Below are 10,259 nucleotides of genomic sequence, written 5' to 3'. Positions count from 1 at the left end.
CACCGACGGACCACGCTCTCTCTCAACGCCCCTTTATTCCTCCTGCCTCCTCCTCCTCCCATCACCTCCTGACCCGTCGGTCCGTAAGCAACCGCCGGCCGCCGGCCCCCGCCCCCTGCTGCAGCTGGGCCGTGGTGGCGCCGTCTGCACCCTGCCTCGGGTCCTTTCTGGGGCCTTACTTGGCGGGGCCTACTACTCCTCGCCCCGGACGGGGCTCGCGTGTCCCGGAGAGGCATTCAGCAAAATGTGGAGGTTAGGTGTCTTGAGGAGGGTCGCTGAGCCCAGCCACGGAGAAGTAGCCGGACCCCTTGGGCGGGGAAGCCCAGAGTGTGGTCTTCCGCGCTGACCCGAGTCCATTTTTTACGTCCCTCGCTCTTTAGGAGCCCCTTTGTATGTTTAAAACAGGGAAGGTGTCCTCGCACACCACCTCCTCTGCTTTTTGACTTTTTGGGGTCTTGAAGTTGCCCAAAGGCGTATGTCTTACTCTCGAAGACCGAGAATTATTGTAGTTACGTTGTTTTTCTGAGGGAGGATGGATGGAGAGATGCTATCCAGATTTCAGAGTCATTTTTTAAGGCGTTCACCAAAAAAAGCTCCAAGAGGGGGACTTCAAGAGAAAGCAGTTTAGAATCAGGGAGAACTGGATTGCAAAATTTGTGGGCAGAGCGGTATGTGTACAGGTGAAGACAACTAAAGTTTCCCCACCCCCCCTTTTTTTTTAACAAGTCCTTAAAGATTAATTAGGCAGACACCCGATATTTCAATCAACCATAGAATATAAGAAGTGATTTAAACAATTGTAAGCGAAAACCAATCTTATTAGAGAGTAATGATGATGAAACTAGGACTATTTTCAATTTTTAGAATTCGTACCCTGGAACCAAATGCCTGGGTTCCAATGCTCCCTCGCCTGCAGACTGGGTAGGCAAAAGGAGGTTTACAGTTGTGAGTACGTGAAAGAGTTAATAAAGCTGTTGTGATCATCATTACTTGCATGTCTTTTTCCTTGCCCACAATTGTAAACCTACTTTTGCCAGCCCCCTCTATTAACTTCTCTTTCACACTTGAGTCGGTGTGAGAGTTAAATACTACCTAGTAGATGTTAGCTATTATTACCATCATTGTAGTTTAGCTGTCAGTTAAACTGGCTTTGCCAATGTGATCAAATAAGGAAGAATAGCCTCATGGTTAGAGGAATAAAATTATAAAACTCTGTGTCACAGAGTTTTACAGTTTTTCTTAGGACTTCCTTTCTGAAGTCCTAAGAAAGGACTCGGCTGGCAGATAAATGTGGTCATTTAATCATGTGATTCATTGTAATGGTGAGAATTGCATTCATTAATGAAGTTAGACCACACGAGGCTTTTAACAGCTGCCTAATTGAAGTCTCCCTATTTAATCCATATATATTTTTTAATTTGGTAGAAGGGGAGAGAAATCTGACAGTTTTAAAAATACATATATTTATTGATTTTTAGAGAGAAAGGAAGGGAGAGAGGAAAAAAAATCGATGTGAGAGAGAAAGGTGGATCCGTTGACTCCGATACCTGCCCCTGACCTGGATCAACCTAGGTATGTGCCCTGTCTGGGAATCAGCCCATGATCTTTCAGTTTAAGTGAGGACGCTCCAAGCAACTGAGCCACATCATCGGTCAGGATGACTTTTGACAGCTTTAAACATGGTTCTTCTTTAATCATTACTGATTTTTAAGTTACAGCAGTAAAATTGCCTGAATTAAATTTCATTGAATTTGAAATAAATCTTTAAATACTTAAGTTCGTTTTCAGATAATTTTTTTAAAAATTGTATCTCATCTTTAAAAAATACATAATCAGTAGATTATTACATTTTTAAGTAATTAATTTGAGATTTATCAAAATAAAAAAATACAGTACCTGATAAGTCAATATAAGTTGACATTAATTTGAATTGAAAAATATCAGTAAGATACAGAACCTAAATGCTCAATAAGATAAAACTTAATTGGCAATGCAGAAAATGCTGAAATGTTGAATTCAATAAAATACACTTTTTATTTGAGTACTAAGTTACAGAAAAACTAGTTAAGAAGTGTTCCAAAGTAACTGAATACCCCATATGATAGATTTGGTGTGTTATCAACAGTGACATGGCTTTAATTTTGGTATTGTCTCCATGTGAAACCTAGGGTAGTTAGTGCTTTTACTTTGAGTGTTTTTAAGTTTACTTAGAACATTAACTGCAAGCTTTGCTTCTTAATGATTTTCTACACAATTCATTTACTGTGGTCCTTATGAAGGCACACTGTTATCTTGAGAGCAACAACTTGAAAAATATTTTTTCATGATAGTTTTTTTTTTTGATATATGATTGCATAGTGTGGTGTGGTATAAGATGGTGCATGGGCTTTGGACCCCTAATTATTTGGGTTTTGGGGTTTTTTCCCCTACTTAGTTTGAATCTGAGCTCTAATGCTCTCTATAATGTTAAGGAAGTTAATTGACAACTTTGAATTTCTTATCTATAAATAGAGATGATACGATCTACCTGAGTCTTCGGGAGGATTACAGAAAATAATTTGTGAAGTTTTCAAAGAGCAAAGAGATAAAAAGAGGTGTGTATATACAGGGTAAGAAATGGGTAGAAACCAAGATTACAGGGAAATTTATAGGGAGGACAAACCTTATGTAAAAGAGATACTGAACACTAGTCTTAAATTTTTTTCACTGAAAAATAGGTTATTTTTTCTATATAAATGTGCATACATTTAAAATTTTGGTGTTGATTTAGAATGCTACAACTTTCAAAACCCATCCTTAAAAAATAAATGGCTCTATAAAATATTTGTGAACTAGTAGTCTTGATTTAATTTGAAACCACTGATTCATATCCATTTTGTATACTTCATTAAAGGTACCTACCCTAAAAGATGTCATTTACCTACCGGAAAGATGAAAGACATTTTATTTCTAAAGTACTTTTGAGCAAGATTTTTTTTGATACAGTTAATAAGACCTGATACTGATTTCAAGATACTTTAAATCTTGAGACAGTAATCAAGTTACATAGAATTAAGAGAAATTCTAAGACTAAACCTCAGGTGGCTTTATTCTTTAGCTCTTCTGTCTGGGGATTTATTTTCAGACTACTGACTTTAATGGATAAATTTTATTACCCAAAAGTCTATAGGTAGAAAATGAAATAATCAGATATTAAGATAGGTCTTTAGAAATTTCAGCTGAGAATTGCCTCTAAATTTTTGAGCAAATAGAAATGCTGTTGAATAAAATCAAAACAGCAGCAACCCAAGCATGGCCCAGGGAGGTATGAGTGACTACAACCTGAAGACTCTCTTCTCCTCTGCCGTGTATTACATATGAATAAGCAATAAAAAGGGCTTTTTCCCTGTAAATAAAAATAAGCTTCCAAATTAACACTTTTTTCCTAATCTTTGCTTTGACTATAGGTAAAATCCAGTTTTTAAATGTTACCTGAAACATTCTAGAAAGCAATTTGCCAGCGAAATTTAATGCTTTAGTGTGTGTTTTGAAGTCCAGTCATTAACTGTCCAGGGTTGCCCAACCTGAAAATTATGAGATTTTTTTGTGTGATTATGTGTCGCAATGTATTTAATGTGTGGCATAAGACAGCTCTTCTTCCAGTGTATTGCAGAGACACCAAAAGGTTGGACACCCCTGGTAGACCATATATTTAATAGTTTCTCCTTTCCGGTTTCTTATCCAACCCCAACACTACTTGCTTAAGAAATAAGCATGTCAGCCCTGGCTGTGTAGCTCAGTGGCTTGAGCATGGGCCTGTGAAGCAAAGTGTTGCTGGTTCGATTCCCAGTCAGGGCACATGCCTGGGTTGCAGGCCAGGTCCCCATTAGGGGACACATGAGAGGCAACCACACATTGATGTTTCTCTTCCACTCTTTCTCCTTCCCTTCACCTCTCTCTAAAAATAAATTAAAAAAATATTTTTTAAAAAAAGGAAAGAAAAAGAAATAAGCTTGTCAAATCAATTCCAGGATTTTATAGTGGTAGGGTTTGGGGAGGAGGCCTTTATTCTGAAGCTTCCAAAAGATGCTCTATTAGTAAATGTTTTCATTGTGGAAAAAAATGTAGTTCACTGCAGAGGTCTTTGTTTCAGTATACCTGGAATGTAAGAAAAATTGAAACAACAAAAAAGTCCAAATATTAACTTTGGATAAGAAAGGTTAAGTCATCTCCTGAGAGTCAAGGGCAGTTATATGTGAAGTCAGTTCTGGTCTTTAGTTCCCTCAGTTGAGTCAACTGATGATTCCATGATATTGGAATGACTGTTTTGTAGTAAAACCTGCATAACAAAATCTAGTATTTTTCTTTATCTGTAGGAACATAAAATATACATTGAATATCTTTTCATTACAGAAAAATATGCTGCTATGAAGATGTGTTTATAACTTTCACACAAATGAAGCTACTACTATCATGATTTTAGTGCCGCAGAAAGGAAAACTTCAGTGGACAAGAGGGCATTTTGGGGGGTAGTAGAATGCTTAAGGCCTGGAATATAAACTTGAGCTACTGCCTGAAGGTAATTTATTTTTAATTGAAAGCAATAGCTATGTAAAAGTTAATTATTGTCCATTACAAATTCAGGAAAAAGTCAAATTACACTTTGTATATAATACTTTGTTCTGTTTGTGGCTGCCTGTTGGAAAAAATATTTTATACCTAGTTATTTAATATTAATATATTATTCTTAAAAAATACTTTGATATAGTAAAAGGCAATTCAAATTGGTAGAAGGATTAGGGAAGAAAGGAGTAATTCTTTTCACTGCATTCAAATTATTTTGTAAAAGGGTGTCTGTATCTTAAACATGTACTTTTAACCTACAATTCAGCAATGGGTTAGGTCCATAGGTATTGAAAACCCACTTGTGTGTATAGGAACTACTTCGATTACTTTTCAGGTGTAATCACAAGAGTGTGGGTATATTATGTTTACTGATAGTATAGTTGTAGTACATACTGAAAGAAAAGTTTTGAGTTTTGAGTTTCCAAAAGACTTTAGAAAAATAAGTTACCTTTCTTCCATTGACAATATTCCTAGTCCAGGCAAAGCTCTGAAGAAAGTAGTTTCTGCTTGGCACTCTTCCCCGTGTTAATGTCCTCCCCACCCCTTCGTTAGTGCACTTGCTGGGGCTGTCTTCCTGCCCCAGGTCTGCACTGCAGCATCCGGCTCAGTCAGGCCTGCTCAGTGCCTTGTGAGTGCTCTGAGCCTCCACTCTACTTGCTTTCTCATCTCTAAATTAAACTTTTCTGGGTACTGTTTTTAACTTATTTTAAAGGAAGAAAGCTATCCTTATGTAAATCACACACAAAAATAAGTACACATAAAATATTTTCTTTATTGCATATGTACTACCTTTATCTAATTAAAATATTATTTCCCCCAAATAAAATATTGTACTCAGTTGGCAGTTACTCCTTGTTCTCCCCTCTCCCAAGCCCTTGGCATTCATTCACCAATCTGCTTTCTGTCTGCATGGATTTACCTGTTCTGGATGTTTTATATAAACGGAACCATGTAATATGTAACTTTTTGGTCTGGCTTCTATCACTTAGCCTAATAAGGCTTTTGAGGTTCATCTGTGTTGTAGCTTGTATCAGTATTTCCTTTCCATGGAGGAATACTGTTCCTTTATATGGCTATACCACATATTGTTTATTCACTCATAAGCTGATGAACGTTAGGGTTGTTTCCACTTAGGCTGTTATAAATAGTGCTGCTATCAAAATTTGTGTACAAGTTTTATTTGAACACGTTTTCAATTTTAGGGGGCACATACTTAAGAGTGTAATTGTTTTCTTATGGTAATTCTGTTTTTCTTCTTAAGGAACTACCAAAATGTTGTTCACAGCACCTGCAGCATTTTACATACCCAGCAGTATGTATGATGCATGAGGATTCCTTTTCTCCATGTCCTTGCAATCCCTTACTTTCTTTTTTTTAAAAATATTTTGTTTATTTATTTTTCGAGAGAGGGGAAGGGAAGGAGAAAGAGTGAGAAATAAATATCAGTGTATGGTTGCTTCTTATGCGTCCCCTGCTGGGAACTGGCCTGCAACCCAGGCATGTGCCCTGACTGGGAATTGAACCGTGATACTCTGGTTCACAGGCCCGCACTCAATCCACTGAGCTACACCAGCCAGGGCACTTTCTTTTTTTCCAAATATAACCGTCCTAGTGGGTATGAACTTATCTCGTTGTTTTGATTTGCATTTTGCTAATGACTAATGATCTTGAGCATCTTTTTTATGTTTGTTGCCATTCCATTTGTATGTCTTCTTTGGAGAAATGTCTATTCAACTCCTTTGCCCTTTTTTTTTTTTAAATACTCACCCAAGTACATGTTTCCATGTACACCCATTGGTGTATACCCATTGATTTGAGACAGGGTTGGGCGGTGGGAGAGAGAAAGAGAAATATCAATGTGAGAAAGAAACATCAATTGGTTGCCTCTGGTGTGCACCCCAACTGGGATCAAACCTGTAACCTAGGTATGTGCTCTGACTGGAATAGAACTGGCAACCTTTCTGTGCATGGAATGACACTCTGACCAACTGAACCCCTTGGTCAGGGCCCTTTGCCCATTTTTTAATTAGGTTGTTTTGGGTTATTATTTTGTGGTCGAATGATAGGAGTTATTTATATATTTTAGACCCCTTTCAGATATTTGAATTGCAAATACCTTCCCCCATCTGTGGCTTGTCATGGTGTCCATTGCACAAATATTTTTCTTCTGATGATGTCCAATATGTCTATTTTTCTTTTGGTACTTGTCCTTGTGGTGTCATATTTAAGGAATCATCGTCAAACAAAGCCATAAAGACTTACTTTTATGTTTTCTTCTAAGAACCTTATGGTTGTAGCTCCTATATTTAAGTCTTTGATCCATTTTGGGTTATTTTTTTGTATGTAGTGTAAGGTAAGTGTCCATCTTTATTCTTCTGTATGTGAATATTCAGTTGCCTCAGCACCATTTTTTGTAAGACTGTTCATTCCCCACTGAATGATTTTGGCACCCCTGTTGAAGATTATTTCACCATAGATGTATGCATTTATTTTTGGACTCTCAATTCTATTCCATTGATTTACATGTCTCATCTTACTATCAGTATTACATTATTTTGAGTACTATAATTTTGTAGTAAGTTTTGAAATTGGGAAGAAAGAGTCTACAAACATTCTTTTTCAAGATTGTTTTGGCCATTCAGGTCCCTTGCAATTCCATCTGAGTCTTAGGGCTGGCTTTTCTATAACTGAAAGAAAATGCAATGGATTGCTTTGGGTAGTATTGCCATTTTAATAATTTTCATGTCTTCCAGTTACATGAGCACAGTATGTCTTTGTATTCATTTAGGTCTTCTTTAATTTTTTTCCTGCAATATTTTGTAATCTCAGTGTATGACTCATATTTCCTTGGTTAAAGTCACTAGTATTTCATCGTTGATAGTATTTGAAATGGATTATTGAATTTATTGGATTGTTCATTGCTGTTTTAGAGAAATACAACTTGCTTATCTTGTAGAAATATCTTGTCAAAATTCTGCAAGTTTGTAGAATTTGTTTAATCATTCTTTTTTGTGGATTCTTTAGGATTTTCTGTGTGTAAGATTATTGTCTGTGAATAGAGATAGTTTGTACAATTGTTCTTAGGATTCTCTCATTATCCTTTTAATTTCTGTAAGGTTGGTGGTGATGTCCTCCCTTTTATTTCTGAGTTTAGTTATTTGCATCTTTTTCTTTTTTATTGTCACTCTAGCTAAAGGTTTGTCAATTTTGTCAATCTTTAAAGGACCAACTTTTAGATTTGTTGGTACTATCTATTGTTTTTCTGTTCTTGAATTTGCTTATTTCCCCTCTGTTTTTTTCTTCCCTTCCTTTTGCTAGATTTCATTTAGTTTGCTCTTTTTTTTTCCATTTTTTAAGATATCAAGATGGAGATTTTTAAAAAATTAAGGCATTATTGCTTTAAACTTCCCTGAGCAGTGTTTTCCCTGAATTCCGTAAGTTTTAATATATTGTGTTTCTTACCACCCCTCCTGAGTTATGTGTATTTTATTTAGTTCTCCAGTATTTTATTCTATGTTTATAATGCACATATACAAAATTATAATAATATTATTTATAAGGCATCATTTATTTAGATTTTTCATAGAATTATTAATTTGCTTACTATTTTTCTAGAATTAGGACTTACATCTGGTATCACTTTTCAGTATTTCTAGAAATTTCATGTAGGATCTGTAGATTATTAATTTTCAGTTTTTTTAAATCTTAAAGTGTCTTTCATCCTGTTTTGTGAAGAAAATAGTTTTGAATATATGCAATTGTATATCAGCACTTTCTTTTTTTATTATTCCTGTGACTTATACCATCATTGTTTCTTTTGAGTAGTCTGCTGTATATCTAATGTCAATACTCTATAACTGATCTTATCTCTCTGCTGCATTTTATTTTTCAAGTATATTTTATTGATTATGATATTACCGTTGCCTGGTGTTTTTCCCCTTTGTCCTCCTGTGCCTGCTGGTATCCCACTTCCTCCAGCAATCCCCCCTTCTTAGTTCATGTCCATGGGTCGAACATAGCAGTTCTTTGGCTTCTCCATTTCCTATACTATTCTTAACATCCCCCTGTCTATTTTGTACCTACCAATTATGCTTCTTAAATCCTCCCCCTCGCTCCTTCCCGATGATAACCCTCCATGTGATCTCCATTTCTGTGATTCTGTTCCTGTTCTAGTCATTTGCTTACTATGTTTTTGTTTTTTAGATTCAGTTGTTCATAGTTGTGAGTTTGTTATAATCTTAATGTTCATAGATTTGACCTTCTTGTTTCTTAAATAAGTCCATTTAACATTTCATATAATAAGGGTTTGGTGATGATGAACTCTTTTAACTTTATCTGGGAAGCACTTTATCTGCCCTTCCATTCTAAATGAAAGCTTTGCTGTAAAGAGTAATCTGGGTTGTAGATCCTTGCTTTTCATCACATTGAATACTTCCTTCCAGTCCCTTCTAGCCTGTGAAGTTTCCTTTGAGAGATCAGCGGACAGTTTTATGGGAACTGCCCTTTATGTAACTAACTTCTTAGATTTTGTTTTAGATCAATTTCCTATTATTTGTTTTCTAGCAAGTGAGCCTTTTATTGTATCTAATATGCAATATTGTCTTTAGTGGAATCACCTTTATTTTTTAAACCCTTTCTAAAAAAATACTGTTCTTAAGTAATATATATGGTGTAAAAACTTCAAGACAAAACAGGAAGTTATAAAATTGCTCTCTTATAGCTCGAGAAGTAACTATAGGCTTTTGGAATTTTTGTGACAAGTTAGATTAGAATAACAAGTGATAATTTAAATTCTTAAAGGAGAAGCAGTTTTAAGATATTTTATAGTTACATATTAAAAATAAGAATGATTTACAGCCAATTATATTTGAGTTCAAATGGTTAAAATATTTTGGGGATAAACAATGCCAAACCTTATAGATTTTATGAAATGGTTAATTTTATAAGTTTATATGTGAGTATACTATCAAAGAAAAATAAGTTTTCAGTGTATTCAAATATATAACTAAATAAGTCTGAAGTACAAGATATAACTTTAAATTAGGGTTAAGGGTAATTAGAATTATTATATATCCTGATTGTTGCGATGGTGGTTACATAGAAATGTATGTTAAAATTCATAGAACTGTTCATATACAAGAAAGTTTAATTTAATGCATGTTAATTTAAAAAATAAAATTTTTAAAATGAAAAAATATGTATGCTGTATTTTGAAAAATACAGGGATAGGTTTTTCAAAGGTTCTATGCAGTTTATTACATACATGTTCAGTGGTAGTCTTTACCAGTTTCATTTTGACCTCACTACAGTTTTAAGACAAAACTTTTTTTAAAGATAATTCAGTACTTTATACTTACTACAGTATAGTAGGCCAGGATTAGTAAACCTCAGTAACATTAACATCTTTGTTAATGGCAGCTGTCCTGTGCATTTGAAGATTTTTAGCAATACTCCATTAGATGTCAGTAGCAACCCTCCCATGCCTCCGTACATCCAAAAATGTTTTCAGAAATTGCTGAATATACTTCAGGGTAGAAGAATGTGTGAGAAGACAGAATCGCCACAGTTGCAAATCACTGTACTAGGCCTTAGTGGCTCACACTTATTGGAATACATGTTTGTTTATTTTCAAAGCTTGTCAAGCAGTTATTGAG

At 35.2% G+C, this 10,259-nt stretch overlaps 1 protein-coding gene across 9 annotated transcripts in view; it reads left to right on the top strand.

Annotated features, from left to right (window-relative positions):
- Positions 1-10,259, top strand: part of CARF (calcium responsive transcription factor) — a 45,264-nt gene that overhangs the window by 212 nt on the left and 34,793 nt on the right. For 4 of the 9 annotated variants that reach the window (XR_005085370.2, XR_005085369.2, XM_053659238.1 and 1 more), the window contains exons 1-4: positions 36-668; positions 1,479-1,572; positions 2,512-2,594; positions 4,393-4,558. The gene's annotated coding sequence lies outside the window, so the exon portion shown is untranslated. Of the gene's footprint in view, positions 1-35; positions 681-1,478; positions 1,573-2,511; positions 2,595-4,392; positions 4,559-10,259 lie in introns of those variants that run through there. The other 5 variants (XM_053659094.1, XM_037165973.2, XM_037165974.2 and 2 more) reach the window with 5 other exon arrangements.

Source organism: Artibeus jamaicensis, unplaced genomic scaffold (assembly GCF_021234435.1).
Source record: "Artibeus jamaicensis isolate MK-2021 breed Jamaican fruit bat unplaced genomic scaffold, CSHL_Jam_final contig_1015, whole genome shotgun sequence".
Lineage (NCBI taxonomy): Eukaryota > Metazoa > Chordata > Mammalia > Chiroptera > Phyllostomidae > Artibeus > Artibeus jamaicensis.
The sequence above is the reverse complement of the archived record's forward strand: the minus strand, read 5'-3'. Positions and strand labels throughout refer to the sequence as shown.